Source organism: Oncorhynchus masou, unplaced genomic scaffold, assembly GCF_036934945.1.
Source record: "Oncorhynchus masou masou isolate Uvic2021 unplaced genomic scaffold, UVic_Omas_1.1 unplaced_scaffold_877, whole genome shotgun sequence".
NCBI lineage: Eukaryota > Metazoa > Chordata > Actinopteri > Salmoniformes > Salmonidae > Oncorhynchus > Oncorhynchus masou.
In genome coordinates, this window is record NW_027015233.1 from 53667 (window position 1) to 60000 (window position 6334).

The window sequence follows — 6334 nt, forward strand, 5'->3', positions numbered from 1 at the left end:
ACAAACGTGTTTTTATAGGAAGTGCCCGACAGTCCATCCGGTTGTCGAGTGGGGGGACTGATCTGACTTGGGGAAAGCTTTTGAAATATTGGGATAAACAAATTCTAAATGCATGAATTTGTCTTGCTCGGTATTTTGTCCACCTGCCGGCCTCACGTGAATGACGCCAGAAACGCATCTAGATCGATAGAAGGTATGAACTTCCGTTGTTTTTAAAGCCCTAGGTCTGGAACGAAAACAAGCAGATAGCTAGTCAACAATATCTATTTATTAGTGCTTGTTTGTGTCGCTCTTTCTCTCTCCCCGTTCGCTATTTTGTCAGCTGTTCCGGACGGATGTTGAACATACACGAATGGGCACCTGACCGGGTACTGTTGTTACATCTAAAACAGAACTAGATAACGTTAGTTAGCTATCGTTGTTCACTCGGTTCTCTCTCTGCTTCACAGGGAGAGTTATTTCAACATTCTCCTGGCTTGTTTCGTGGTACTCTCTTTCCCCCCAGCTAGAACTCAATAGCTGATTGTCGCTGATCCCGAGGTTGTAGGTACTACTGACTAGCTACTGAAGTATAGCCTAAATGCGTCCCAAATGGCACTATATTCTATATGTAGTGATTGTGCCATTTGGGACGTATTCTATATTAGCACGGACACACAAACTACCACTTTCCCGTGACCATAACAGAGTCCTCCTAGCTGCTTTCTGTACAAGCGGTTATTATTCGCGTTATGTAACAACAACGTTATGAATATCATATCAAAGGCCCTTTAGGATGTGCAGAGGAATGGGATGTTTCTAGGGCAACTGTTTGCTGTCTGATGTGCTCCTAACCCCTAGCTCCTAACCCCTAGCTCCTAACCCCTAGCTCGCTTTGCAAGATGCATGTGGTGTGAGTCTGGACGTGCCCCTAACCCCTAGCTCCTAACCCCTAGCTCGCTTTGCAAGATGCATGTGGTGTGAGTCTGGACGTGCTCCTAACCCCTAGCTCCTAGCTCGCTTTGCAAGATGCATGTGGTGTGAGTCTGGACGTGCTCCTAACCCCTAGCTCCTAGCTCGCTTTGCAAGATGCATGTGGTGTGAGTCTGGACGTGCTCCTAACCCCTAGCTCCTAACCCCTAGCTCCTAATCCCTAGCTCCTAACCCCTAGCTCGCTTTGCAAGATGCATGTGGTGTGAGTCTGGACGTGCTCCTAACCCCTAGCTCGCTTTGCAAGATGCATGTGGTGTGAGTCTGGACGTGCTCCTAACCCCTAGCTCCTAGCTCGCTTTGCAAGATGCATGTGGTGTGAGTCTGGACGTGCTCCTAACCCCTAGCTCCTAACCCCTAGCTCCTAACCCCTAGCTCCTAGCTCGCTTTGCAAGATGCATGTGGTGTGAGTCTGGACGTGCTCCTAACCCCTAGCTCCTAACCCCTAGCTCCTAGCTCGCTTTGCAAGATGCATGTGGTGTGAGTCTGGACGTGCTCCTAACCCCTAGCTCCTAGCTCGCTTTGCAAGATGCATGTGGTGTGAGTCTGGACGTGCACTCATTTATGGAGAACCACAGGTGCAAAGGACAAAAACGATGTCGAGAAGGGGTGTGATGTTGGGGCATGTCTCTCTGTCATTTATCTGTTTGACAGAAACTAACAGCAGTCACGTAATGCAAAAAGTTGGGCCAGGGCTCCCTCAATTGATCCTTCCTTGATTCCTTGTACTCAAAACACATTGAATTGAATTTGATTTCTGGTATAAAAATAAATAAAAACATTGAAGGTCTGAGGAGAAGCAACCTTGTGGTTAAAAGGAGGTGAGTAGGTGGGTAGGACAACGTAGTCAATAAACTACATTGATAACCAACTGTTTTCCGAGACACCAAGACAACTCCATGACTTTTCTAAATGACACAACGTTCCCATACAACGTTCCCTCTCTCTACCACCCAATACTATTCATGTTCTCTCTCTACCACCCACTACTATTCATGTTCTCTTTCTACCACCCACTACTATACATGTTCTCTTTCTACCACCCACTACTATTCATGTTCTCTCTCTCTCTACCACCCACTACTATTCATGTTCTCTCTCTCTACCACCCAATACTATTCATGTTCTCTTTCTACCACCCACTACTATTCATGTTCTCTTTCTACCACCCACTACTATTCATGTTCTCTCTCTCTCTACCACCCACTACTATTCATGTTCTCTCTCTCTACCACCCAATACTATTCATGTTCTCTTTCTACCACCCATACTATTCATGTTCTCTCTCTCTCTACCACCCATACTATTCATGTTCTCTCTCTACCACCCATACTATTCATGTTCTCTCTCTACCACCCCATACTATTCATGTTCTCTCTCTCTCTACCATCCATACTATTCATGTTCTCTCTCTACCACCCATACTATTCATGTTCTCTCTCTCTACCACCCAATACTATTCATGTTCTCTCTCTACCACCCAATACTATTCATGTTCTCTCTCTCTCTACCACCCAATACTATTCATGTTCTCACTCTCTCTCTACCACCCACTACTATTCATGTTCTCTTTCTACCACCCACTACTATTCATGTTCTCTCTCTCTCTACCACCCATACTATTCATGTTCTCTCTCTCTACCACCCAATACTATTCATGTTCTCTCTCTCTCTCTACCACCCAATACTATTCATGTTCTCTTTCTACCACCCACTACTATTCATGTTCTCTCTCTCTCTACCACCCATACTATTCATGTTCTCTCTCTCTACCACCCAATACTATTCATGTTCTCTCTCTCTCTCTACCACCCAATACTATTCATGTTCTCTCTCTCTACCACCCAATACTATTCATGTTCTCTCTCTCTCTACCACCCACTACTATTCATGTTCTCTCTCTCTCTACCACCCATACTATTCATGTTCTCTCTTTCTACCACCCACTACTATTCATGTTCTCTTTCTACCACCCACTACTATTCATGTTCTCTCTCTCTCTACCACCCACTACTATTCATGTTCTCTCTCTCTCTACCACCCAATACTATTCATGTTCTCTTTCTACCACCCAATACTATTCATGTTCTCTTTCTACCACCCACTACTATTCATGTTCTCTCTCTCTCTACCACCCATACTATTCATGTTCTCTCTCTACCACCCAATACTATTCATGTTCTCTCTCTACCACCCCATACTATTCATGTTCTCTCTCTCTCTACCACCCATACTATTCATGTTCTCTCTCTACCACCCATACTATTCATGTTCTCTCTCTCTCCCACCCACTACTATTCATGTTCTCTCTCTCTCTACCACCCACTACTATTCATGTTCTCTCTCTCTACCACCCAATACTATTCATGTTCTCTTTCTACCACCCACTACTATTCATGTTCTCTCTCTCTCTACCACCCACTACTATTCATGTTCTCTCTCTCTCCCACCCACTACTATTCATGTTCTCTCTCTCTACCACCCACTACTATTCATGTTCTCTCTCTCTACCACCCAATACTATTCATGTTCCCTCTCTCTCTACCACCCACTACTATTCATGTTCTCTCTCTCTACCACCCACTACTATTCATGTTCTCTCTCTCTCTACCACCCACTACTATTCATGTTCTCTCTCTCTCTACCACCCATACTATTCATGTTCTCTCTCTCTCTACCACCCAATACTATTCATGTTCTCTCACTCTCTACCACCCATACTATTCATGTTCTCTCACTCTCTACCACCCATACTATTCATGTTCTCTCTCTCTACCACCCAATACTATTCATGTTCTCTCTCTCTCTACCACCCACTACTATTCATGTTCTCTCTCTCTCTACCACCCAATACTATTCATGTTCTCTTTCTACCACCCACTACTATTCATGTTCTCTCTCTCTACCACCCACTACTATTCATGTTCTCTCTCTCTCTACCACCCACTACTATTCATGTTCTCTCTCTCTCTACCACCCACTACTATTCATGTTCTCTCTCTACCACCCATACTATTCATGTTCTCTCTCTACCACCCCATACTATTCATGTTCTCTCTCTCTCTACCACCCATACTATTCATGTTCTCTCTCTCTCTACCACCCAATACTATTCATGTTCTCTCTCTCTACTACCCAATACTATTCATGTTCTCTCTCTCTCTACCACCCACTACTATTCATGTTCTCTCTCTCTCTACCACCCACTACTATTCATGTTCTCTCTGCTCTCTCTACCACCCACTACTATTCATGTTCTCTCTCTCTCTCTCTACCACCCATACTATTCATGTTCTCTCTCTCTACCACCCACTACTATTCATGTTCCCTCTCTCTCTACCACCCAATACTATTCATGTCTCTCTCTCTCTCTACCACCCAATACTATTCATGTTCTCTCTCTCTCTCTACCACCCAATACTATTCATGTTCTCTCTCTATCTCTACCACCCAATACTATTCAAGTTCTCTCTCTCTACCACCCACTACTATTCATGTTCTCTCTCTCTCTACCACCCAATACTATTCATGTTCTCTCTCTCTCTACCACCCACTACTATTCATGTTCTCTCTCTCTCTACCACCCAATACTATTCATGTTCTCTTTCTACCACCCACTACTATTCATGTTCTCTCTCTCTCTACCACCCACTACTATTCATGTTCTCTCTCTCTCTACCACCCACTACTATTCATGTTCTCTCTCTCTCTACCACCCATACTATTCATGTTCTCTCTCTCTCTACCACCCATACTATTCATGTTCTCTCTCTACCACCCCATACTATTCATGTTCTCTCTCTCTCTACCACCCATACTATTCATGTTCTCTCTCTACCACCCATACTATTCATGTTCTCTCTCTCTCTACCACCCAATACTATTCATGTTCTCTCTCTCTCTACCACCCAATACTATTCATGTTCTCTCTCTACCACCCAATACTATTCATGTTCTCTCTCTCTACCACCCACTACTATTCATGTTCTCTTTCTACCACCCACTACTATTCATGTGTTCTCTCTCTCTCTACCACCCATACTATTCATGTTCTCTCTCTCTACCACCCAATACTATTCATGTTCTCTCTCTCTCTACCACCCAATACTATTCATGTTCTCTCTCTCTACCACCCACTACTATTCATGTTCTCTCTCTCTCTACCACCCACTACTATTCATGTTCTCTCTCTCTCTACCACCCAATACTATTCATGTTCTCTCTCTCTACCACCCAATACTATTCATGTTCTCTTTCTACCACCCAATACTATTCATGTTCTCTTTCTACCACCCACTACTATTCATGTTCTCTCTCTCTCCCACCCACTACTATTCATGTTCTCTCTCTCTACCACCCACTACTATTCATGTTCTCTCTCTCTACCACCCAATACTATTCATGTTCCCTCTCTCTCTACCACCCACTACTATTCATGTTCCCTCTCTCTCTACCACCCACTACTATTCATGTTCTCTCTCTCTACCACCCACTACTATTCATGTTCTCTCTCTCTCTACCACCCACTACTATTCATGTTCTCTCTCTCTCTACCACCCAATACTATTCATGTTCTCTCTCTCTCTACCACCCAATACTATTCATGTTCTCTCACTCTCTACCACCCATACTATTCATGTTCTCTCTCTCTCTACCACCCATACTATTCATGTTCTCTCTCTCTACCACCCAATACTATTCATGTTCTCTCTCTCTCTACCACCCAATACTATTCATGTTCTCTCTCTCTCTACCACCCAATACTATTCATGTTCTCTCTCTCTACCACCCATACCATTCATGTTCTCTCTCTCTCTACCACCCATACCATTCATGTTCTCTCTCTCTCTACCACCCATACTATTCATGTTCTCTCTCTTTCTCTACCACCCAATACTATTCATGTTCTCTCTCTCTCTCTACCACCCAATACTATTCATGTTCTCTCTCTCTCTACCACCCACTACTATTCATGTTCTCTCTCTCTACCACCCACTACTATTCATGTTCTCTCTCTCTACCACCCAATACTATTCATGTTCTCTCTCTCTCTACCACCCAATACTATTCATGTTCTCTCTCTCTCTCTACCACCCAATACTATTCATGTTCTCTCTCTCTCTCTCTCTACCACCCAATACTAATCAAGTTCTCTCTCTCTCTACCACCCAATACTATTCATGTTCTCTCTCTCTCTCTCTACCACCCACTACTATTCATGTTCTCTCTCTCTCTCTACCACCCACTACTATTCATGTTCTCTCTCTCTCTACCACCCACTACTATTCATGTTCTCTCTCTCTCTACCACCCACTACTATTCATGTTCCCTCTCTCTCTACCACCCACTACTATTCATGTTCCCT

General features: G+C 43.8%; 1 protein-coding gene across 1 annotated transcript in view; it reads left to right on the forward strand.

Moving 5' to 3' along the window:
• Positions 1-10: 10 nt before the first annotated feature.
• The window catches only part of LOC135537956 (tuberin-like), a gene marked incomplete at its 3' end in the record, with an annotated part of 80795 nt that continues 74471 nt past the window's right edge, over positions 11-6334 (forward strand). The window contains 1 exon segment of the mRNA XM_064963964.1: positions 11-193.